The sequence below is a fragment of the Panicum virgatum genome, chromosome 7K, assembly GCF_016808335.1.
Source record: "Panicum virgatum strain AP13 chromosome 7K, P.virgatum_v5, whole genome shotgun sequence".
Classification (NCBI taxonomy): domain Eukaryota; kingdom Viridiplantae; phylum Streptophyta; class Magnoliopsida; order Poales; family Poaceae; genus Panicum; species Panicum virgatum.
The window spans coordinates 18,876,361-18,902,824 of record NC_053142.1 but is presented as its reverse complement, the minus strand read 5'-3'; the positions used below and the strand labels follow the sequence as shown (position 1 = coordinate 18,902,824).

Sequence of the window (26,464 nt, the reverse complement as noted above, 5' to 3'; positions counted from 1 at the left end):
CAAGGCTAGCTGTGCCAGTTCAAACAGGCCAAACCTAAAATTAAGTGCAAAGCACTTCAAACACTCCAAATCTTCCTTAGATATACTCCAGGATCACACTTAATTTGCATTTAAAATCTCATGCTTCCAAGTATAAGAACATACTTCAACTTTTCATGATTTCTGCATACCGAACAAATCGAGACAAAGAAAGTTAATAGTATAAAACCAAATCTACAACTTTTAGCTGATAAAATTTTCATTTGAAGTGCCCAAATATGCATAGTTCAAATTCTAGCGTGCTGATGTTTGTGGATTATTGTACTTTTTTCTAGGGAATTTTGTACCTACATATTCAAATATTCCCAAACAATTTTATTTGTACCATTAATACATGTCGAATTCATGTATAACCTGCTAATATTAAAGAAGCAATTAAAGATTTTGACTAATGGTAAATTAACCACACAATAAGCTAGGACGCATGTGGACAGAAGCGTGGCAAATATATCGATGCACGGGTCCTTCAATTTCTGACGATGCAGCCGTATAGTTTAGTTTTAGTGTTTCACACTGAATATGCAAATGGAATGCAATTAGCTAGCGTCAGTCATTGGACTATCCAAACCCATGTTGCTTCCAGTAGTCATCCACACTACAAAAAAGGACAATATATTATTACATCATCACTGTTTAGTTTCTCATATGGCAAACGCTCTGTTGTGCTATCAACCAGCAACAGTATTTTTCTCTCACACCAAATCAGCATCAGCCACCAGCTAGCCAACAATACTTTTCTCTTACAGCAAATCAGCACTAGCCACCAGCCGCAGCCGGCCGAACAGAGCGAAAGTAGCTAAACCCATTTCCGGAATGACATATGAGAAATTGAGTCATGCAGTTTTTTTTATACACCAGGAAGTACGTGGAAAGTTGATTGTTCAGTTATTTTTATGATACAATGCAAATATTGGCCAAGGTAGCTAGTAATGCAGGTCGAAGAACACCAATATACTTGCTAGGCCCTACCACCATGTTCTGTATTATATTAAACGATCATTGTGCAGTACACCTAACACTTGCACAACAGAGAAACAAATTATCAGTTTTCAAGACATATGCACGTCCCAACACGAGATAAAATTCATGTAAAAGTACGAATCAACTATTCCCTTATTGGTTTCTCATCATGTGCTGAGAAATTAGCATGTAATTAAAGGATAATTTTGTATATTTATTTTCACTCTCACTCTCTCCGAAGAAATAAAGAAAAGTAGCATAGGGTGTTTGGGAAGGCTCCTCCAGCAAGCGGAGCCGGAGCCGGAGCAGTTGGAGCCACGTTTTATGGTTTTGGTGGAGTACCTCTAAAAAGAGCTCCAGCTCTCCCAATACGGTGCTACCGGAGCTGCGGATGGAGCACCCCGTTTGATGCAGCTCCTACAGCAACTGCCGAGCTGGAGCCATACCAAACCGGACCTAAGAATCAGCTACAAAAAGAACAAATTATTTTTCCCATGACAAAACATGAAAAGGGATAATTGGCATGAAATTGAATCAGGATGTCTGTCAATTTAAGTTTTCCCAACACAGAAGAGGCATCGACCCAACATGTTCTGTACCTATAATTTGGGCCTGGTAAACTTGGGATCAAACAGGTCAATTGGCTTATTTCGATTGAAGGAAGGGCCCAAGAAATGCGCCTGCTAGGCCTCACTGCTTTTAATACGGCCCAAGTATAACACGTGGCACCAATTATTTCTTTAGAGTTTGCATAAGCATATGTGCAATTAAAAGGTACGGAGACAAAGGCTATAGTATTGTTTTACTCAAAGCACAATTTGCTTTCTTGTGTCTCGTGAAAAGGAAAAAATTACAAATTCGTTGTTTCTAATCTCATGCTCACAGAGTATCATTCAAGGTTATAATTTCGAATTTTCCAGTCGCATGCCATTTGAGCTTTGATTATCTAATGTCATGTTTTGTCTCTTTTCTTTGAAGATGCAAATGTGAGGAAAAAAACACATGTTAACTTGATGGTTTGGGTCTGGTGGTCACGTGTTCTTCTTGTTCTGGTTCACCACGAGGCTTCTACACACCGCGTCCTTCCGTCTCCTTGCGAGCCTCTCTCCCTCTTTCTCCTCCCCACAATAGGAAAACACCCCTGAGGCCCTGATACGAAAAATGTCTCCCACTCCAACCCCTTGCCTTCATCCGAGTAGTGTAGAACTCGCTTCAACGCCCTTCCCGCGGCCGTCAAAAACCCAATCTTTCCTCTCTACGCCACCATTTTCGATGCTTTTTTTCGCCCGCACAGCCGCAAAGATTGATCTTATCCCAATTGCAAAGTGCGGCCGTGGATCAGAGCATGGGGTTCTGATCCGCCGGCGGGAGGCTGCAGTTGCTGGTGTGGGCAGCATTCCTGCTGGGCTGCTGCCACGGGAGGTTCTGGTGGAGAAGAACAGCCTCAAGGTGACGGCACCGGATGACCTCAAGGGCACCTACGAGTGCGCCATTGGCAACTTCGGCGTCCCCCAGTACGGCGGTACCATGGTTGGCTTCGTCGCCTACCCCAAGGCCAACAAGAAGGCCTGCAAGAGCTTCGACAATTTTGACATCTCCTACAAGGCCAAGCTGGGAGCGTTCCCCACTTTCCTGCTCGTAGACAGGGGAGGTAAGCAAAATTACAAGATTGCTTCTTCTCCTTGCCACTGTGGTAGTACCACTTGGTCTCTGTTAGGTCATCTGCGTGTGGACTTACGATTTTACTTTCTGCCCCATTCCGTTGGATTGGATAGTTACTTAGTCCCTGTTACCTAGTACGCTTTACAAGACATGGCAGCTAGTTTGAGTGGATCTACTGATGTTGAAAGATTGACGTCAGGTGGGCAATTCTTTTTTTAGTCGTGTGGTCTCTGGTTTGGTGGGTACTAGAAGATTAGATCATGTTGTCATATGATGATGTGATTAAGTTTAATACTCATTGACCCAGTTGTATAAAAGTATACTACCACCAAACCATGACTTGATATGCATAGCAAGGGAACTTAATTCACAGTCCACTACTCCAGCATTATGTAGTATTTATGTCACTGTCCTGTCAATTTTCCGTGATGCTACATTGATTTTACTTTCAACCAATGTGCTGTTTATATAACACTCTTTTTTGTCTATTCTAAGATGTTGCACTATATCTGCTTAGTTAAATGCATAATGGATTGCATAATATGGATTTTCTTGCACTCAGATTGCTACTTCATAAAGAAGGCATGGAATGCACAGAATGCAGGAGCAGCAACAATCCTTGTTGCTGACGACAAGGATGAACCTCTAATTACAATGGACACCCCTAAGGAAAGTGGGAGGGCAAATTATTTAGAGAACATCACTATCCCTTCAGCACTAATAACTAAGAGCTTTGGGGATAGGCTCAAGAAGGCAATTGATAATGGTGATATGATCAATGTGAATTTGGATTGGAGGGAGGCTCTGCCCCATCCTGATGAGCGTGTTGAGTATGAGTTTTGGACCAACAGTAATGATGAATGTGGCCCAAAATGCGACAGCCAGATTGATTTTGTCAAGAGCTTCAAAGGGGTAGCACAGGTACTTGAGAAGAAAGGCTGCACACAGTTCACTCCTCATTATATAACCTGGTATTGCCCAGAGGCCTTCATTCTGAGCAAGCAGTGCAAATCCCAGTGCATCAATCATGGTAGATACTGTGCACTTGATCCAGAACAGGATTTTAGCAAAGGATATGATGGGAAAGATGTGGTGGTCCAGAATTTGCGCCAAGTTTGTGTGTTTAAGGTTGCTAAGGAGCACAAGAAGCCTTGGTTAGGGTGGGACTATGTTACTGATTTTGCGATTCGGTGCCCAATGAAGGAAAAGAAGTACACAAAGGAGTGCGCTGATGGAGTTATCAAGTCACTTGGTATGTTTTATATTTGCTTCTGTTTCGCTATGTTCTGTGGCAAGCTGCAGTATTTGTACTAAACCTCTTTATAATTCACAGGCCTTGATCATAAAGCAATAGATAAATGTATTGGTGATCCAGATGCTAATGAAGAAAACCCTCTTTTGAAAGCCGAACAAGATGCACAGGTTAGTACTTCAATGTGAACACGTGATCTTTTCTGTTCATCCTATTGTTAATCTGAATACATCACCATCCACCACGTTGTATAGATTGGCAAGGACTCTCGTGGTGATGTCACCATCTTACCAACTCTTGTAATCAACAATAGACAATACAGAGGTATGTGCTATTCTATCCTGTAAATTATGATAAAAAGTGTGCAGGGGCGAAGCTGCAGCTAGGCGTTAGGGTCCGCCGACCCCGACAATTTTTTGCAAAATCAGTGGTAAAACACTGTTTCACATTGTTCCACAATGAAGCCGACCCCGGCGTGCAATGAAGCTGACCCAGGCGGCGTTCTCGGCGGGCTTTGCCCCTGTTGTGTTGAGATTTCCAGATGAACTTACCTGATGTCTATGTTTCTCAGGGAAGCTTGACAAAGGAGAAGTTCTTAAAGCACTTTGTGCTGGATTTCGGGAAACTACTGAGCCAGCTGTTTGCTTGAGTGAAGGTTGGTGCATTGGTTTCCCTAGTTTTTCCATTTTTACTGCATTTATGATGCTTGCACTTCACCAAGTGTAACTTGCATGTAGTATGCTCTTATGTATTTTTTTTATAACCTTAGATATACAAACAAATGAGTGCCTCGAGAACAATGGTGGCTGTTGGCAAGATAAGGCTGCTAACATCACTGCATGCAAGGTACCTCCTGTAGTGTTAGGTTTCTCTTGAAAATTTGGATTTCCAGTTTGTTCTGTTTTAAGTGTTTAATATATGTATATAATAATTGTTCGATGAATACGCAGGATACTTTCCGTGGAAGAGTTTGTGAGTGTCCAGTTGTGAATGGAGTAAAATTCGTTGGTGATGGCTATACTCATTGTGAAGGTATGCGGCAAGGCATTAGGATTCATCTTTTGGCATTTTCTTTTTCTTATTTGTTAACAATGACATAGTAAGATTGCTGAAGATCAATAGTTGGCACTAGAACTTTTGAATTGCAACATGTGCTTTTGTAATTGTAGCTTCCGGTTCTGGGCGATGTGAAATTAACAATGGAGGGTGTTGGAAAGACATCAGGGATGGGTGGACATACTCTGCCTGCACTGTAAGTGTCAAATGACTTTTCTACTGTCCTTAAAACTGCCATATTATCAGTAGGGTCCTGTTCTGTTTCTGATTAAAAAAATGCTTGTAGACTCTTAAATTTTAGTTGTGGTGTCTGTATTCTGCAGGATGATGGCTGTAAATGCCCAGATGGGTTCAAGGGTGATGGTAAACACAAATGTGAAGGTAAGGTTCATTTCCTCTGGTCCTTTTAGAAATGTTTGCATGTCCTTCTCAGCTTCTGCTATAATGGATAAATTTGAATATGCACTTCAGAATTGGTTTTGCTGTTGAACTATTCCCACTTTTCATTTGATGCTGATGTGAAAATTTTTGCGATAGACATTGATGAATGCAAGGAAAGGACTGCATGTCAGTGCAAAGAATGCAAATGCAAGAACACATGGCAAGCTATGAGTGCGGCTGCAGTGGAGAATTGCTTTACATGAAGGAGCATGATACATGCATAAGTAGGCCCCCATACATCTACACTTCCATTTTATTACTGACTCGTATTTATGTTGAATTAGTTTACTAGTGAGACTTAAGGCCATAAATTAGCAGAAGTTGCTGGCTAATTCACCTATTTGAGGCACATGAATCATAATTTTTTATATTTACTCCGATTACTGATAGTTTGGAAGCTCAGAGTAGCACCAAATGCTGAATCTAGACATGAACTTGACACTAAGTGATACTGATTCCGCAATTGCTATACTCAGGTAAAAATGGAGCAACAGAAACAAGCTGGGGCTTCTTGTGGGTTATCTTCTTTGGCGTAGTGGCGGCAGGAGTTGCAGGATATGCAGTGTACAAGTACAGGATCCGGGTAAGACATGAGTGGATTTCATCTGTTGATATTTCTATGTTCATTATCTTTTGTTGACTCTAGGATCTGATTCTATTTTTCCATTGCCAGTAACTAACAGAGGTATATGGACTCAGAGATCCGTGCCATCATGGCTCAATACATGCCCCTAGACAACCAAGGAGATGTTCAGAGTCATTCTCATCATATTGAGATGTGAGGAGGATGAAGACTATGAGAGGAAACCGAGAAATGATCCAGCTTATATCCACTCAAGCTACATGTGCATAACCATAACGATTTTTATGTCTCACACGCAAACCGAGATCCTCCTGTAAATTGAGCTTAGGTTGTAGACGAGTTTTATTATTTTGTTTAGTAATAATTGCCATCTCCTGTTTCAGTACCAATAATTCACTACAAAAAATTTGTTGATCTATGACGATTTTCTCATGACGTTTTAAGATAACGTCACAATGGTGCACCATCTATGACGATTATCTATTTTTCGTCATGGATTCACATGTGTGGATATGAAGCCCAGGATACTATGACGGTTTATCGATTTCGTCGTAATCAGGCCCAAAACACTGTGACATTTCAGTAAAATCGTCACGGATAAAATCGTCATGCTAAGTATATAAAAAAAGAGAAATCAGCAACAAATACCCAAAAATAGGAAAAAAACATGTGGCGGCCAGGAATAGAACCTGGGTCACCCAGGTCAAAAATCACTTTAGTTACTGTTGACACTCCTTAGAGCCCCAATTTACATACCGCAAGCGCACGGATCGTGGTAGCATTTCCCTTAGAGTACTCCCCCAAGGTTTATCAATCCGTGGATCGGAAGCGAACCGACTAGGGTTTACCATCTAATCTATCGAACCTATCCTAAACATGAAGCGAAGATTGCATATAAACTGAACACTTGATAGATATGAATGAAGCATAAGTGTTCATCACACCCACAACCGTAGATGAGATTACACAACCAAGGAGCTAGGGCCTATCGTCTCTAGGTACAGTTCTAGTCAAAAAGGTGATCAAAACATAGATTGCATCTCAACTAAAGGTACACGAAATCATCTCTCAGAAACATCATGTCGTCGCTAGAATTTTTCCCTCCGCCATGCTGTCACCACACCGGGGTAATCAACCAACTAGCTAAAACACGCTACCTCAACGTATCCGCAAAATATAGACTAATCACCATGAATAGATCTAATCTTACTATGAACATTTGGATGCATCACATATGAGAAAGAAAGCATGCATTGAAGTTGACCAAAGTCGAGACAACTAGAATAAAGAGTAGATTGATATCACCATCGTGTGTGTACATACCCTGACGAATGTTGGGGGTGACTCCCGAACTCCACCATGGCACAACCTCGCAGGGAGGCCATGGCGGCTAGGGGTGGCCTAAGCCATCTCCTAGGTACCCTCGAAGACTCGCGGCGGCCGTCAGCCTCCTCCGGTCTTGGCCCTAGGTTTTTGTCAAGTTCTGGGTGGATTGATGCTCCGAGTTGAATAAGGTGCGAGCTATTTATAAGCCGAGGAAGCCACCAGTCGAAGGGGAGGCCGCACCGCCTCAGAAACGGGCTAGGCCGGCCGGCCCCATGGGCCTAGGCCAGCCAGCCTACCCCCTTTCGGGCTCGCCTCGGTCTCATCTTTTGCATGCAGACTCCTCGCATATTCTAGAGTTTATGTCCTTCACGATTGCACCCCTTTGGACGTCGTTATCTTGGAAATATCTTCGAGGAAAGGATAGGATAGGGAATCTTTCCTTAAATCTTCGTTTGCTTTTCTTAATCCCGAAGTATCTTGATTTCATCTTTGTGGGCTTGGACCTTTGGGTTCTCTTGGAGGATGGATGTGCATGAATGGGCTTCGAATCAACATGGGCTTTGGTCCTTCCTTTGGGCTTTGGCCTTCGTCTTTCTCCGTGTTAGCGCTCGTAATAATGTTAGAGAGGGAGAAAGATGAAACACACACATTTAGATAGGTGGACATGTGCAAGTGGCAAATGGATGATCCCGAGACACAAATGAAGTTCTCGTTATCGGATTGCACATGGTTGGAAGATTTGAGTATGGAATAGTTCTTCAAAGTAACTTGGAAAATTAATGAAGCCAAAAAGAACTAAGGAGCATTTTATTCTTCTCTTTTTTTCTTTTCTTTTTCTTTTCTTTTCTCCCTTTTTTCATTTTTCTCTTTCTTTCTCTTTTTTTTCTTTCTTTTTACTCCTTAGAACTTTTGATAACATAGAATACTTACCCAGCCATCCCCCCATGCTTGAACGAATGCTCGTCCTCGAGTATGAATAGTGGGAGAACCAACTAGCTAGGGTAAGTATCTCAAATTCACCTTCTTCTTCGTAGAACCTCTTGAATCTCCGGGGAGCCTTGTCTCCCAAAACTTTTCTTTATATGGTGCCCTTGATTCTTTTGATTCCGTCGAAATGATAATCCATACTCAAATTGGGTTGTGGTCAAGGAGGTAATCACAAAAAGATATTTTTGGTTTAGGGTGGATATACAGCGAGGTTTGCAAAATTCCCAAAGTAGAAATTCACAATGCATGGATAAATAGGCTAGCAAAAAGAATGTTACACAAAAAAAAAATGAAATGACCAGCTTCTTAATCTCATACCAAAGAAATCAATCTTAATCCAACTCATCAAATTGGGTTTCATCATGAAAGAATATGTATGTATAGGCTTTGGTGGGTAGAACTTTGCAAGAGATTCACAAATGTAGATAGCATAGGAATTAAATTTTCAAATTAAACAACACAAGGTGTAAGGTCATCGGTAGACTTAAATCAAAGAGCAACATAGAATATGTGGGTTTAGAATTTAGTCATTTAACCTCCACAAATAAAAGAGCCGGTATTTAATCATTTTAATTCCATTTAATTGAGAGCAAATGGTCAAGTCATATACAACATAGCGTAGGTAAAACAAAGCAGCAACTTTCATCACTTTTCCATAAGCAAGAGCATATAAGAATATCATCGTGGTGAGCTCAAGGTGATGGTGGTTATCATTCATTGAAAACAAAAACAAATCTAGGTTGTACTCCTAGTAGCCATGTTATTATAGGGAGAGATATACAAAAGTTGCATCTATGGTTGAAGGCATATATGTACAAGCATTTAGAAAAAGAGAGAGTTGAGGAAGAATTACCGTCCTTCTCGATGCTCGTAATGAAGTGTAGCGCGGCCTCCCCCATACTTAAGCATTGTGCTAAGCATGGAAGAAGCATCATGAGCATCTTTTGGCAACCATGATTATCTTACTCCATGAGATCTTTCTTCCTTGTCCATGAAATCCTCTCCCATGCTTAGCATGATGCTATGCGTGGAAGGAGAAGATGGACCATCTTGCAATTCTTGAAGTTCTTCTCTCATGTGTATGAATATCATCTTCAATGTGTCTTCACCTTTGTTGCCTCAATTTCCTTCAACTTCTTCTTGTACTAAGTCATGGTCCCAATCATTGCTTCACATCGTCGTCGCCTCCTTCAATTCCTCGTTGTCCCATTGCTGCCTTATCTTCACGAATTTTTCTTTCAATTTCCAGGACAGAACTTGTACTGAAACATTACTCCATTGCGAAGTGCACGGATTTTTCTTTCCAACGAGTCCTTATTCGCCCAAAATTGATTCCGAACAAGAGAGTTATGTCTATTTTATCCCAGCGCTGCAATCTGTTCCGAATTTCAGAACGCGCAGCGTCCAAAGTTGTTGCCATATCTCCTTGTACGGGTCTTCAAATTCATTGATCTTGGATGCGTTGGAATGGGAATTTCATGGAGCTTTTGAATTTCAACTTTTTCTTCCTTGTATGTCTCTGTCCATGCGCAAAATTTGATGAAAACAGCGGGCCTTGCTCTCGAACTTTGGAGATATTGACGAATTTGATTTCTTCTTTGATCACGAATTCATGGGAACACATCTTCATGCCTGCAAAACATTTTAAACACACACTACCCCCGGGGTGACGGTCGGGAGTAGAAACAAATGCCAACAAACCTACCATTCCTAATATCTCAATTTGTGGCAAAGTTAGCTTAGCGAAACTAGTGAGTGTACGTGTGTGCTAGTGTAAATGCAAATGAGAGGAAGGTATATAAACAAAGACAATGTTTACACCTAGTTCTAAACACCTTGTTTACAACTAGGTTGCCGAGCTTCTCCATAGCCAAAAAGACTTATTTAACCAAGGTCAAAATACCATGTCTATCCCAAGATCAATAGGCATTAATAGCACAAGAAAAAAATAAAGCGCATTGCAAAGCTTATAAACCAACCAAATGAAACCTCATAGCTTGGTAACTAAATGATGATGGTCTTCAATCATGTCTAAACACCATGTTTACACAAGATTGCAAAAAGGAAAATGCTCACGTGAAGCATTAACATGGATATGAAAGCTTTCATCAATAAAGTTGAGACCAAGCTAGCAAAATGAGTGCATGAACAATAGAATGGATGCAAAGTGCAAATGTAAAGTTAGCAAAAACAAGTGTTAGCAGGGTTGAAAGGACCTTTCCATGTTGTTCCGCAACTAGCTTATTCAAAAACAATTGCTAAGAGTGACAAAAAGCATTCGCGACACTTCATAAGAAGTGAGGCTTTTGTCAATGAAAAGGTTATTTATCGAAAAGGACCAAGCAACCGAGCTAACAAGGTTTTAGAAGTAGGTTTATGGGTTTCCTATATTTTTTTTGGCTTAAAACAAAAATTTTGAAGAGAGAGTGTTGGGTATAGAAATTCTATCTAAGGTGGTTTTTTTAAAAAAAAACTAGAGAAAAACAAAATTTATATTTTTTTGAATGAAAAACATAACCTATTGTTTTAGGATTGCTCTATGAGTGGTTTTCCTAAGGGTTTTAGGATCTCAAAAGCGAGGCTAGTCAATGTTTTTAGGAAAGGTTTTTTTTAAAATGCAACATGCAATGCAATGCAAGGGTGAGACGAACAACATGGTATGCAATGCAACACGGGGTGGGTGAACAAAATGATATGACATGATGAGGTGGTCTAAAACAAAACAAAAAGTTAGCCTAAGTTAACTAGCCACAAGTTTAAAATCAAAGGGTGGTGCAATGCTTCATAAATCTCTCTAAAAAGACACAAAGAAAAAGACTCAAAATGCTAATAGGCACACAAAAAGGTCTACAAGTTTCCCAAGATCAAATAACAAAGTGCTCCCTCAATAACATTTAGAATGAACAACATGAAGTTGTGGTTTTTGTTAGAGCAACGGTACAATGTTACTTGATATTCCGATTAAAGAGTGCAATGTAGACGGTCATATTAATATATATAAATAAAATGAACGAGTCGCCTCCCGCAAAGCGCTTCATTTAAAGTCATAGAGCTTGACTTTCTCACATACCTTCTCATTGATGTGAAGCCATGGTCCTTCGTGCAGGAATCCGAAGTGTCCATGCAGTTTGATGTCGCCTCTTGTAATCCCTCGTGGTTTGCTTGCAACATCTTCATTTGTCGAAAGTTGACCGCTTGTGTCTTCATTTGCCAATGTCATTGGAGTTCTTCCTCTGCTCCAAGCCTTTGAATTTTATCACGTACGCTTGATGAAAGCATCGCCCAAGCTCCCCTTCATTGTTGTCATCGTCATCTTCTCTATCTTATTCTCATCGCGTTGCTCCTGCCTCTTCTTTGTGGAATCTCTCCTGTATACTCAACAGAACATATACCAAAATATAGATCTTTTGAAATGTTTATAAAATTACCTTTCCAACGAGTGGTCATTCATCTTAAACCGAATCTAAACGAGAGAGTTATACCCGTTTCACTTTTGGCGCTGCGTGCTGTCCTGAAATTTTCAGAGTGCACAACCTTCAATGTTTTGGCCATACCCAATTGTAGGAATCTCTGATTGACTTGGTTCTTGATTTTTTGGAATGGGAACTTCGTGGATCTTTTGAATATCCAAAAATATGCTGCTCTTTGCTTCTGAGGTCGGGCTGGACATTGATGAGAACAATATCTTCTTGTGAATTCGCCCGAAGATGTCAATGATCTCGATCATGTGGTCTTTGGAGCGTAGTGTCGTGCGTCCTTGGCTTCAAGGTCATCACCATTGATTCACCAGCGAGTATCATGGCTCCAATGGTCTGTGTCCATGGTTCTTGCTTTGCCTAAGGTGTCGGGATCGAAGATGCTCCTGTGCTTCGTGTTGATGATCCGAACGGTTTCCTTCCTTAATAGCATCACTCGATTAGAAGTATATCGAGCATCCCACTGGAGAAGATAAGTGGTGTCGTGGTTCTTCTAATCTTGTTGTCTCCAGCTTTGGTCAACTTCAAATCATCATCTTTTGTGTACACAGCCTTCCAATCATCCTTTGACATCATCATCACCTTCTTCGTCGGTTGCTACTGCCTCTGTCCTCATTGAATTCCCCTTCATCCAGTGCAGAACATATACCAAACTTCTCCTCCATTGCAAGGTGCATCAAATTATCTTTCCAACAAGTGGTTATTCACCCCAATTAGACTCCGGATAAAGAAGTTATGCTCGTTTTATTACGGCGCTGCAGTCTGTCCAGAGGGATTTCAGAACGCGCAGCGTTGAAAGATTTTACCATAACTCTTCACACCGATCTCCAAAGTTGATGGTTCTTGATCCGTTGGAAAGAAGACTTGATGGAGCTTCAAAATAATCTATTATTTGCTCATGGTACTTCTCTGATCTTGGACGAAAAACTCATCACAACAGTAACACTTCATAAATGATGATGATCGCACGATTTTCTTCGCGGGCATGCTTCATACCTATTGCTTGAACAAACAATTCTTCCAAAAAACATTAGTCTTTAAAATCAATTGATACGGCGGCATACCTTATTTATCATATTTTGCTTTGGGGAGTGGGGACTCGATAGCGGATGCTGGGCCACTAACAAAAGTTAGCACCTACCACTAAAGAGCGAATCTTGATGTTGTTGCCATCATGTCGATGTCGACGTTGTCGATGTTCCATGTCGAGGCTCCTCGATCATCTTGTTGCCGATTGTTGAAATTTGTCGAAGTGGATTATGGACTTCTCGAAGTCCAAGTTTGGTGTCTAACTTTTTCCACCTGCTTTCAAGGACACAAACAAGAAAACAAGGGTATATGCAATAATAAAAATTAGGGTTAGTCCAAAAAACTAGATAGATCACCCTAGGGTTTGAGTTGCCGATCCCCGGTAACGGCGCCAGAAAAGCTTGTTGACACTCCTTAGAGCCCCAATTTACGTACCGCAAGCGCACGGATCGTGGTAGCTTTTCCCTTAGAGTACTCCCCCAAGGTTTATCAATCCATGGATCGGAAGCGAACCGACTAGGGTTTACCATCTAATCTATCGAACCTATCCTAAACATGAAGCGAAGATTGCATATAAACTGAACACTTGATAGATATGAATGAAGCATAAGTGTTCATCACACCCACAACCGTAGATGAGATAACACAACCAAGGAGCTAGGGCCTATCATCTCTAGGTACAGTTCTAGTCAAAAAGGTGATCAAAACATAGATTGCATCTCAACTAAAGGTACACGAAATCATCTCTCAGAAACATCATGTCGTCGCTAGAATTTTTCCCTCCGCCATGCTGTCACCACACCGGGGTAATCAACCAACTAGCTAAAACTCGCTACCTCAACGTATCCGCAAAATATAGACAAATCACCACGAATAGATCTAATCTTACTATGAACATATGGATGCATCACATATGAGAAAGAAAGCATGCATTGAAGTTGACCAAAGTCGAGACAACTAGAATAAAGAGTAGATTGATATCACCATCGTGTGTGTACATACCCTGACGAATGTTGGGGGTGACTCCCGAACTCCACCATGGCACAACCTCGCAGGGAGGCCATGGCGGCTAGGGGTGGCCTAAGCCATCTCCTAGGTACCCTTGAAGACTCGCGGCGGCCGTCAGCCTCCTCCGATCTTGGCCCTAGGTTTTCGTCAAGTTCTGGGTGGATTGATACTCCGAGTTGAATAAGGTGCGAGCTATTTATAAGCCGAGGAAGCCACCAGTCGAAGGGGAGGCCGAACCGCCTCAGAAACGGGCTAGGCCAGCCGGCCCCATGGGCCTAGGCCAGCCAGCCTACCCCCTTTCGGGCTCGCCTCGGTCTCATCTTTTGCGTGCAGACTCCTCGCATATTCTAGAGTTTATGTCCTTCACGATTGCACCCCTTTGGACGTCGTTATCTTGGAGATATCTTCGAGGAAAGGATAGGATAGGGAATCCTTCCTTAAATCTTCGTTTGCTTTGCTTAATCCCGAAGTATCTTGATCTCATCTTTGTGGGCTTGGTCCTTTGGGTTCTCTTGGAGGATGGATGTGCATGAATGGGCTTCGAATCAACATGGGCTTTGGTCCTTCCTTTGGGCTTTGGCCTTCGTCTTTCTCCGTGTTAGCGCTCGATCACGGGCCTCGTCATTTCATGCTCCAAAATAGGCAAAAAACCTGCAAAAATGAAGTTCCTTCTAAATATATGTGCAAATGTGAAAATGACCAATAATTAGGCCGGGGTTAGGACGGTTAATGATTTTGATTTTAAATTCATGCCATTATCAAGGATAAACAAGGGATAAAAGGGGTACTTAAGGAGCGCCAGCCATTACCATTGGGTACCAAATGTTCTTATTGTTTTTCTGATATTTAGGCTCTTTTATATTTCATCTATATTTTTTGAGCACACGCCACGTCAGCCGGCCGCGCCACGTCCACTTCGCTGGAAATTTAACACGTGGCGTGCCACGCCAGCATGTCACGCCACGTCCGCTTCGCTGGTGATTTAACCAAAAATACCTGTGAGGGTGGAAACGGGTTTCAAACACCCGACCTCACATATTTAGCGGACAAGTTTTACCACTGCGGTGGTTGGTTGTTGGTGATGTAGCAGTAAACCTTTTTTGTTTTGTACCTCATTGACCAAATATTTCAGTCAAAATACATGACATTGCTCCCAGACTCCTAGTCGCCATTCCCCCAGGCCCCAGCCTCGCCGCCGCCCAGATCCAGTTTGCCCAGCCACGACGCCGCCGTGCGCCCTGTCGAGCAAGGTGGAGGATCCGGTCCGGGTGGAGCGGTGCTCACCACCGAGCTCCGCGAGATTGCTCCTAGTCGCATCTGCGCATCGCCGTTCACCCAGCCTCCCCGCTGTCCAGCATCCCGTTTGGCCAGCCTTGCCTCCGCCCATCCCCGCCGCCCAGCCTCGCCCCCGCCGTGCGCCCCGTCCGGCGAGGTGGAGGATCCTGTCCAGCCTCGCCGCCGCCTTGCGCCCCGTGCAGTGAGGTGGAGGATCCAGTCCGGATGGAGCCGCGGCCCCCCGCGCGCGCTCGGCGTGGAGCGCAGCGGTGAGCGTGTCCCTGGCACGCTCGGCCTCCGCGTCCCATACGCGCTGATCCTCCGCATCCCTAGCGCCGAGGAACGACTCGAGCTAGCTTGCGCGCCATCTTGAGGAGGTGGCGCTACTCCCCGGGCGTGCACGGTGAGGGCGTGGTGCTGCTCCCCGAGCGTGCAGGGTGAGGGCGGCGGCGGGGTCCCTGAGGTACCTGTGCTTGGTGTCGGACAGCCTGGTGAGCCCGGTGACCATGGCCCCGCCTCCATTGCTGTGGTAGGGCGACATCCTCTCAGCAACCACTGCCACGGCCCACGGCAACTCGACATCCTCCACCCCACCTGCATTGGCAGGGTAGCTCGACATCCTTGGCAGCGCGACATCAGCAAGCCACCCCGTACCTCCTATGTCTTTCCACTCTTCTTCGTCACCTCAGCACCGGCCGGGAGCCAAGGTATATGTCTACCTATTTTTTTGTTTACTTCGTTGAATGTAGCTTTTGAATTTGTGCATACTTGTTCATTTGGTTGTTTCTGGAATGCTTGATTAGATGGATCGAAGCTGGGTGCATGGCAGATTATTATCCCCTGAATATATTAATGGTGTCAAAGAATTTATGAATTTTGTTCAAGAGAAATTTAGTGACAATGTTGAAATTCTGTGCCCATGCAGTAGATGACTTAATCAGAAGTACTTAGGTCAGGCTCTTGTGAAGAAGCACATATTAATGAGTGGCATGGACAACAGTTATACTAGATGGATTCATCATGGAGAGGATTTGAATGTGGGCGTTAGGGAGCATGTTCCTGCTGCTGCTGATGTGCATGATAATGATGATTATTCCATAGATGGGATAGGAGTGACAGAGGATGAAAACAACGGTGTTGATCCTTTGGAAGCAATTTTAGGAGACCTACATACTGCTGCAGCACAAGAAGAAAATGAGGTTGGAGAAAATGAGGATGGTGATGCAGGACCTCGTGAGCAGGACACATTTTTTAGAATTGCCATGAAAGAGGCAAAGCGTCAGCTCTATCCTGGTTGTACCAAATTCTCAAGGTTCTCCTTTGTGGTAAAGCTCCTTCATATGAAGTCATTATACAGGATAAGCAATTCTGCTTTTACTGCAATATTGAAGCTATTGGCTGAAGCATTTCCAGAATTCAATACCCTCCCAAAATCATATAATGATTCAAAGACAATTTTAAAGGAATTAGGTCTTGGATATGAATCCATACATGTGTGCTATAACAATTTTGTGTTGTTCAGAAAGGAATTTGCCAAGCTTGACATATGCCCCATTTGCAGTCTCTCCAGGTGGAAAGACCCGGAAAGGAAGAAGATTCCACAGAAAGTGTTGCGGCATTTTCCATTGGTACCTAGGCTAAAAAGGATGTTTGCAACCAAAGAAGCATTAGAAGAAGCACAATGGCACAAGTTAAAGCGGCAGCCTAGTGAGAAGGAAATGAGCCACCCAGCTGGTGGCGAGGCATGGAAAGATTTTGATAGAGAATATCCAGATTTTGCGAAAGATGCCAGAAACCTTAGACTTGGCCTTGCTACTGATGGGTTCAATCCCTTTTCAGAAAAGAACACAAGATACAGTATGTGGCCTATATTTGTTGTGCCATACAACCTTCCACCTTGGGCGTGCATGCAGGAGTCAAATTTCATGATGGCTCTGCTTATTCCTGGCCCTACATGTCTCGAGAAGGATTTTGATCTATTTTTAGAGCCTCTTGTTGAAGATTTACTTGAGCTTTGGACGGGTGTGCGTACTTATGATGCTTGTACTCGCAAACCATTTAATGTATGTGCTGCAGTTTTATGGTGCATCCATGATTACCCTGCTTTGAGCACTCTTTCAGGGCGTGCAACAAAAGGATATTTTGCAAGTATTCACTGTGACAAGAACCCTCTTTCATATCGCCTAAGGGGCAAAATTGGGTATTTTGGGCACTATCGTTTCCTTCCCAAGGGACATCGTCTGCGGAGAAACAATGAGTTTGTTGGACTTCATGAAAGAAATGATGCACCAGGTAAATTCTCTATAGAGGAGGTGCGGGCTGAATTGGAAAAAGTTAAAGATGTTAGACCTAGGAAGCAACAGGAATGTGGGAAAAGGAAGCGTGCAGACTTTGTAGGGGGTCATGTGAATATTTGGAGTCGAATGGTTAGTTTATGGAAGTTACCGTATTGGGAAAAATTAAAGCTGAGACATAATCTTGATGTCATGCATATTGAGAAGGACATATGTGAGAACCTGATTGGGACAATTCTGAACATAGTTGGGAAGACAAAGGACACAGTTAAAGCCAGGCTTGATCTAAATGATTTGGGAATTAAAGATGAGCTGCAATTTAGAGAGGATGGAGACTCATGTGAGATGCCACATGCTCGATATACCTTGTCCAAAGACAAAAAAAGGCCTTTTGTGATTTTTTAAGGGAGGTAAAGTTTCCAGATGGATTCGCTTCCAACATCTCAAGATGTATAAGTGCTGATGGAACCAAGTTACAAGGACTAAAAACCCATGACTGTCACATTCTGTTGCAAAGAATCTTACCAACTGCCATGAGAGAATTTTTGGACAAGGATATCTATGAAGCAATAGCAGAGTTAGGAAAGTTTTTCAGGGAACTGTGCAGCAAAACCCTTAACAAGGATGTGTTGGCTGAAATGAAGAAAGAGATCCCTATTATTTTGGTGAAGCTTGAGAAAATCCCCCCCGGCTTTCTTTGATGTGATGGTGCATCTAGCTGTACATTTACCTGACAAGGCATTGCTCTAAGGTCCCGTGCAATATGGGTGGATGTACCCATTTGAGAGGCGGTTGTATACTTTGAAGCCCTATGTGAGGAATAGGGCACGACCAGAAGGTTCAATCGCCGAAGCATATATTGCTGACAAATGCCTAACATTTTGCTCTAAATACATGGACGGTGTTGAAACAAGATTCAATCGGGCTCCAAGAAATATAGGTTTTTCTGATGAAGAGGCCTATGATGTTGACGTCTTTGGCCATGGAGTACATTTTACTTCTGCACCTGAACTAGTATATGATGAAGATGGCTTTGATCAAATGGTGTGGTATGTGCTTAACAATTGTAGCCAAGTTGAGAAATATATGGAGTAAGTTATAACTATTGACTTCTATATAATTTTGTTTTCGTGCTTTGCAGAATTTTACATATGCTAACTTCTATTTCTTTGATTTGCAGGATGTTCAGAGATGAACTAGAGAGAGAAAGAGTGGCTAACATTGAAAAAACGCTTCGGATACAATTTCAGAATTGGTTCAGGAACCATGTTAGTTTAACTTACATTCACGCCTATTTCTACTTTTTAGATGCCATGTTTCAGCATTTATTCTGATATGTCTACTACATGTGCCAGATCTTGAGACTGCGGAATGTGGGTGAAGGATAGATAGATGATGACCACTTTTCCTTGGCATGTGGTCCTGATTTCAGAGTGAAGAAATATTCTTCATGCATAGTGAATGGTGTGCGGTATAACACTCTTGACCGTGATAAGAACAAGAAAACACAGAACAGTGGAGTAATGGTACAAGGTTCGCATAATGGTCAGTTCATTGATTTTTTTGGAACTTTGAAAGAGATTATTCAATTAGACTACAACTGTGAGGAGAGGTCAGTAGTTTTATTTAAATGTGACTGGTTTAAACTGGATGTGAAGAAGAATGAACTTAAATTTGATGGCTTTATAAAAGCATCAATGTTGGAAGTCTATGGTATAAGGATGATTCTTTAATCTTGGCCACTCAGGCTAGGAAGGTCTTCTATTTGCCTGACACTAAGTGGGGTAACAATTGGCAAGTTGTCCAGACATTTGATCATAGGCATCTTTACAATGTAAATGAATGTGATGCTTCACAATTTAATGCTGCTGCATATCAAGAAGATGAGTGCTGCGAAGAGGATGGTAGACGACAAGCAATTTCAGACAATGCATATGATAAGCCTTTAAATAGAGATGATGAACAAGGCCCTGTATTTGAAGCTGCTGAAATTGCCAAGTTGATGAAACACCGTAATAAAGCAGTGCATGAGAGTGATGGTGAAGACGAAGAAGATGACACGCTGTTGGAGTATTGCAGCGATGATGAAGGAGGTGCTGCAATGGAGATTAACAGTGATGATGAATAGCTATCTGGTGGAGACTTGGGTTGGGTAAGCTTTCCTTGCTTATTTCCAGGAATGCACTATTCTTAAAGAACTATCTTTTCTCTGTCCTAGTGATGCCTAATATTTCATTTCAAATGGGAAACCACTGCACATACTTTAACACAGAACTAAGCTCTGAAGTTAATTTTGCAGATTCCTTATATCAGTTTGGGATTTCTGGCCAATTATCTTGTGCAGTTGACATTGGTTGATTATGGATACTTGAAATTCCTTCCTTCAGTTGTAGCAGCATTGGCTGTTTTCCTTGCTAGATGGATGCTTGACCAATCTGACCTCCCATGGGTAAGTATGAAAGGCAGTTCGTACATACAGCTGAATCATGCTTTGAAAAACTTGTTATCTCTAACTTGGTGCTATTGTTATGCAGAATCGACTTCACTGGAGCTTCACCTGTCGCTCTTCAGCTGACACGCATGCATTAGCACCATTAGCAGCAGTTGTAGCTGAGACTGTGTTAACATTATGTAGCATCCCTTCTTTTTGTCTGTTTTGGTTCCGTTGTCTCGAGCTGTTGTTAACCTATTGATCAGCTTGGCTTGAGTTGATAACCGTAAGGTGTCCAGCTTGTATAACAAACAACAACAGATTATGTGATTGCTTGTGCTCTCTCTCCTGGAACCATTAGTTTGTTGCTTGTGCTCTCTCTCCTGGAACGTGAACGTGATTGACAAATGGGCCCAAAGAAACCATTAGCTTTTATACTTGAATACCATGGATCATTATTACTTGTGTGAATGTTGTCAAAGCATCATATTTGCTACGCTCTTATTCCATTGAGAATTTTTGGGAAATAAATAAAATAAATAGGAAATTTAATTGGTAACAGATTTAGTTTTTTTAAGAGAAGAAATTTGTCGGATCTACATTTGAAAATAAATAAAAACAAGATATAATTATCTGGTAATTGATTAATTGAGCATCCGTACTTTTATAAGCTAACCGGATAGAGGTTATCATACGAATAATTGTAAAGCGGATGCTATTTCCATGTGGGTCGATGTGGTAGATTTTTTGGCTGCCATAAGTTAAAGAATTGAATCTATGCACGGCAATTATTTCTTTAAATCTAAGATTATTGATTTGTATATATTTGTCATGATTATTCAAAATTTATTTCTAAAGACTACATGCTCATGCGTGAGATGATGTTGGCTAATTATGGAGATGACGATAAGTAGATGAACTAACTGATTGCTCAATTTTCACCGTTAATAAACATGTAATTATATCATGACATAAATCATATAGTGCTACATTATATCAAACAATTGAATTCACATATATTTGCTAGTCATGGACTAATTAGTCTTAGTGGATTAAATCATCATGACATAAATCATATATTGCTACATTATATCAAACAATTGAATTCACATATATTTGCTAGTCATGGACTAATTAGTCTTAGTGGATTAAGTCATCATGACATAAATCATATAGTGCTACATTATATCAAACAATTGAATTCACATATATTTGCTAGTCATGGACTAATTAGTCTTAGTGGATTAAATCATCATGACATAAATCATATATTGCTACATTATATCAAACAATTGAATTCACATATATTTGCTAGTCATGGGCTAATTAGTCTTAGTGGATTAAATCATCATGACATAAATCATATATTGCTACATTATATCAAACAATTGAATTCACATATATTTGCTAGTCATGGACTAATTAGTCTTGGTGGATTAAGTCATCATGACATAAATCATATATTGCTACATTATATCAAACAATTGAATTCACATATATTTGCTAGTCATGGACTAATTAGTCTTAGTGGATTAAATTATCATGACATATATTTTACTGTATAGAATTTTTGTTCCAATCCCGCCAGTCCACAATTGGGACCCGCCTAAATTTTTTCACCACCCGCCTAAATTTTTTCGCAATCCCGTCTGCGACCACCCACTGCGGCATCCACTACCAGACACACACACCGCCAACATGTGATCCCCACACAGGCGGATCCCACTCGTCATCGGGTACTCCCTCGTCTCACATCATCTCTGTCTCCGCGGCAACAAAAATTGAGACCCGCCAAGCCCAAATCCCTTCCCCAGTGAATTGACTCTAATACCCATATATAGGTCACCAATTTTACATACACCATGGGGGTAACCTGGTAATCTTACGACCGCACTACCCTCTTCAATTTAACTATCTGCGCCGCGCCGGCCTGCATCTTATCCCCTCAATTCCGCCAAAGCCAAACCCTAGCTCATCTCCCTCCGACTCCTCCCACTACCGCCGCCGCCGCTGCCCCGGGACAACATCAGCATTGTTCCACTTCAAGGAACGCAAGGGCGCTGCTCCGTCGTCCAGGACCCGGCCGGCGAGAGAGGTGGAGGGCTCACGGAGGGAGAGGCGGGAGAGGGCGACTTTGGCGGAGGCCTGCGCGAGCTCCCGCCGCCGCGCGCAGCATCTGATCCACCGTGCGCCTCATCTAATCCTCATCTTGCATCGACCTTCATTGAGGTAAGGCAACGACATGTAGCCATGGACCCTGTGCCATTTTTGTTTGCCTTGCCGCATTACCTGCTAGAGTAGCAATCTGCTTGACTGCTTGGGTTGTAGTGTGATTGTGTCATGAATCATATGATTTTGGTGCTTGTGCGGTTGTGCCTTGCTTCACTGCCTGCTAGAATAGCAAATTTGGATGTGTGCTTGTCTATTTCATGACTAACAGCTTGTACAATTGGACCTGCAGAAAACTTTTGAAGATAACCAAACTTGTGGACATCTGAAACAACTAAGAAAAGTACTAATAGGAAAATAGTATGCTCATTAAAGGTTTTCTGTAGTATTTGTTTCCGGCCTGTATTTCTGTTTTACTGAACTAAGTGCTCGGTATTTTAATGCCTTCTATGCTGATGACTGATCTTTTTTTATATGTTATCATCAGGTCAGTAGTTAATGATGGATTGCTGATAAATGTCTTATTAATACTTTGTTTATATGTTCTCTGCCAGTCAGCAAGGTTTATATGTTGGAGGAGCCTAGCCCAACGACGACGGAGGGACTGAAGAGACCACAAGGAGGTCAGATAACAAGCAAGTACTTCTTTACTACAGAATGCCATCGATTGATTGCCATGTTGTCCGCTATGTTGCACAAGTCACTAAATCTGGTTATGTCTACTAAATCTGATTATGTCTACTAAATCTGGTTATTCAATGATATACAAAGTATGCTAAATCTTATTCAGTGATATGTTGTACAAGTCACTAAATCTGGTTATATATACAAATTTATTTATTTCCCATGCTGTACGTGCCAGTCCAATGATTACTGAAGTGTGACCAGATTGAGAGCTTGTAGATTCTGTAGCTTCACCTAAGCTTTGTCAACTGTTAGTGCAATTTCATCTACTGTTATGTTACTTTTTCCTTAGAGATCATAATACTGCTGCTACAATAGTAATAATCTGTTGTCCATGTTTCCTATCTAAGGACATGCACTACATCCATATGAAGAGGAGCACCTCAGACAATGTATGGCCAACAGTGCAAGGCTTCGACAACTTGGAATTCCTGCTTTTTCCAGCATATTTCCAAACAATAGTGGCAATGCTCTAAACAAGAAAAAACCAAAGCATAGGAGTAATGAAGACTCCGAATCTGAGTACGATCCTTCACAAGATGATACTGATGAAGGGGATGTGATTGGTGACGACAATGATAAGGTGCTCATTCCTGCATCTTGTTAAGGCTTAACTTGGTGTTTGTTGGGTAATGCAATATAATTCTCTCCCAACTCTGTTCACTAATCCATGATTTCATTCTAGCAGGGATCTAAGGAGAAGGCTTGCAATAAAACTAACAAACAAAGTTCGAACACGACTTCTGCTAAAGTCAAGTTTCGGTCTTCTAAGAGGGTTTATGCAGAACATCAACCTATTAGAGTTACAAGGTCAAAGACAAGCAGCACCCATCCTGATGCAATTTTGACACCAAGTAATATCCACGTGCCACCTACATCCGAGCCTATTGATGGCACCCAAGCTACTTTGGAAGGCTAGTTCTCTCACCATGTTTCTTATTTTCATTCTTGCTTTGATTACATGATTGCATTCTGACTTGTTGACATTTTTAAGATGACGGGCATGCTCAGCTTGCTGACAACACCAACATGATCAATGGAGGTGATGCTATTCCGCGTCCTGATGGGCGCAACAATATGGCCAATGAAGGTGATACTTTCTTACTATCATTCTTTTAGCTTTGATTCGCAAATTGAATGCATTCTTACTGCCTGCCAATTTTAGATGGTTCTTCCCAGCATGATGACAACCACACTGTGGGTGGTTGAGCAGATTGCATTACTCTTCCTGATGGTCACAACCAGATGACAACCAAAGGTGAGAGTTTGTTCATTTATTTGGCATATTGCATATTTCCTTGTCAGTTTGGTTGCAGAATGGAATTGATTTCTTTGATTTAATGATATGCTTGGATCAACTTCAACTTACTGATTGTTGTGCATTTACATCTAGGAAAGGAGCTATGGGACCGAGGAGTTAATATGGGACATGGTCTCCAGAGGTTGACCCGAGCTCATGGTGCTAGACTGCCAGTTGTCATAACTGAAGGGAATAAAAGGCCCTTGGTACCTGTGATTGCTGCCAAATATGCAACTGAATGCAATATTGCAGTTAGGAACCATATTCCTGTGCTCCCGCATTGGAAGGAATACAAGAAACATCCTGCGCTGATCGAGCTATTTTTGGGAAGACTTCGTGTAAGTACCTTGGCATACTTTAATTGCAATAATAACCATTATGTACAAGAATGCTCATACATATGTGGTTGGCTTCTAGCATATGTGAATGTAACAAATGTTTTTTGTAACTGCAGTAGTCAACTTGTATTTTTCTCTTGCAGCTTAAAAAATTTACAGATAGATTATGTGGTTTATAAAAACAATTACTACCATATGGGTCCTTAATGTGTGCCAAGCTATTGTTGTCTCAGATATAATATTTCATATACATTCTCTTCCATTTGAATAGACAAAGTTTGAAATCAACACAAGTGATCCAATAGTAAAAAATGGTTGTCTGGAGATGCTGAAATCTGCTGTTCGCCAACAACGACACAAGCTGAAGAAAGAATTCTTTGATCCTTTTCCTCTACATTTGGTTTGCAAAACTTCTCCTGTCAAAGTGATGAATGATAAGCAGTGGATTGAACTTGTGGAATCATGGAAGACTCCCAAAAAGATGGTATTTTTTTTACTAAAAACCGAAACTCTTTCCTTGTACATGCTAATATTTGATGTCCCTTACATGTGTTTTCTTTTGATGTAGGAGACATGTCAAAAGAACAAAGACAACCGGGGCAATGTAAGTTCCCGCACACCACTGGATCCTGTAGCTATGATGTTACTATAGAAAATTTGGTAAGTTGGCAAAGTTGATGTGCAGTCCATTTGTTATGCTACTGTCTAGCTTAATGTTCCATGCTGGCTTTGAAAGCCTTGGTTTCTTTGAGGGTCTATAGCTGTTGTTCTGAATTGATGTTTGTCCTGAAAGCGGCTGATCCTCAGCCCATTTTGTTCATAAATGTCATATTTCACTTGTCATACTATTTTGGTCATAACCAGCATTTTCATTTTCACTTGCTGTATGAACTTGTGTCATAATTCACTTGCTGGAAGTAAATGTTAATATCACTTGTGATGTGTCACATTTTCACTTAATTCAACTTGTGTCATAATTCGCTTGTTGTTTACCTGAACATGCTGTTACTTATGTTTTAGCAAATGATATTTCTAGTTTCTACTAGACCATCAGCTCTTGCTGCAACAGTATATGTCTATTTACTGTTCTTGAATTTGTTACTGTACTAATGCATATAAATGCTCCAGTTGTGACCAATATGAAGTGTTGTAACGGAGTATACTAATTTGCATCATATAATGTTTGCAGGGAGACTACTACAAGGATAAAGAACCAGATGCCGTTGATCTGTTCAAGATCTGCCATTACAGCAAGAAAAAGAAAGGATACACGCCTACTGTACAGTCAATTATTGTAAGACATCTTTCTAAGTGCTCTTCCGATATGCTTGTTTTCAACTATTTTCTGATCGTGAACTGGTTCTCTAATGTTGTTTGCTGCTTCCTTGTTTGCTAGACTCAAATGGAAAACTAGCTGGCCACACCAATAGATGATGGACAACCCAACTCTGCAACTGAAGTTGTAGCTGATGTGCTTGACAAGAATACAAAAAATAGTCACTTCCTTCAGAATGTGGGCGTCAAGATTAGGAACCGTCGTTCCAGCCTACAGAATGTTCAAGCACAACTGGAAGTGGAGAGGAGGACAAATGTTGAGCTACAATCAATTGTCAACAACCAGCGTGAAGCAATGATTGATTTGTCAAAGCAAATGCAGGAGACAGAACAAGCAAGGATCAAAGACCAAGAGGAGAATCGGAAGAAGCAAGCTGTGTTGGAGGCGAAACTTGAGCTTCTGCTAGGCCAAAATAGACAAAGCTGAGCAATAAGATGGTATGTTAGCTTCTAGAACTTCAAACTTTTGCAGAAACACAACTATGCTGGTAGTTGTTTCTAGTGGAACCTTGGGTTAATGGTTGATGGACATTTTTTCTGTTCTGGTCCTAGAATGTTGTTTCTGGTGACGTTGGACCTTGATGTTGTTTCAGTAGGATGTATGATGGGCTGGATGAAGAAACTGTATGTGATTTTGATGTAACCTGGTTAGTGTGATGTAAGGCTGGGTTGGATGGAGAAATTGTATGTGATTTTGATGTATGTTGGGTTGGAATTGCAGTTGTGCCTTTTATATGGGCTGTGTTTTCCTAAATGATTTTGTTACCTAGTAATAAATGGTGGGCTGAATCTGGCACATTTTAGTGGCTGGGGTTGTAC

At 41.6% G+C, this 26,464-nt stretch overlaps 1 long non-coding RNA gene and 2 pseudogenes across 1 annotated transcript; all 3 read left to right on the top strand.

Annotated features, from left to right (window-relative positions):
- Window positions 1-2,344: 2,344 nt before the first annotated feature.
- On the top strand, window positions 2,345-6,267 carry LOC120640434 (annotated as a pseudogene).
- Window positions 6,268-21,778: 15,511 nt separating this feature from the next.
- LOC120640433 lies at window positions 21,779-23,583 on the top strand. Its single transcript, XR_005661787.1, has 4 exons — window positions 21,779-22,048; window positions 22,543-22,611; window positions 23,023-23,255; window positions 23,361-23,583. It is a non-coding gene; the product is annotated as an uncharacterized LOC120640433 (long non-coding RNA).
- Window positions 23,584-23,660: 77 nt separating this feature from the next.
- Window positions 23,661-26,399, top strand: LOC120640432 (annotated as a pseudogene).
- The last annotated feature ends 65 nt before the right edge of the window (window positions 26,400-26,464 follow it).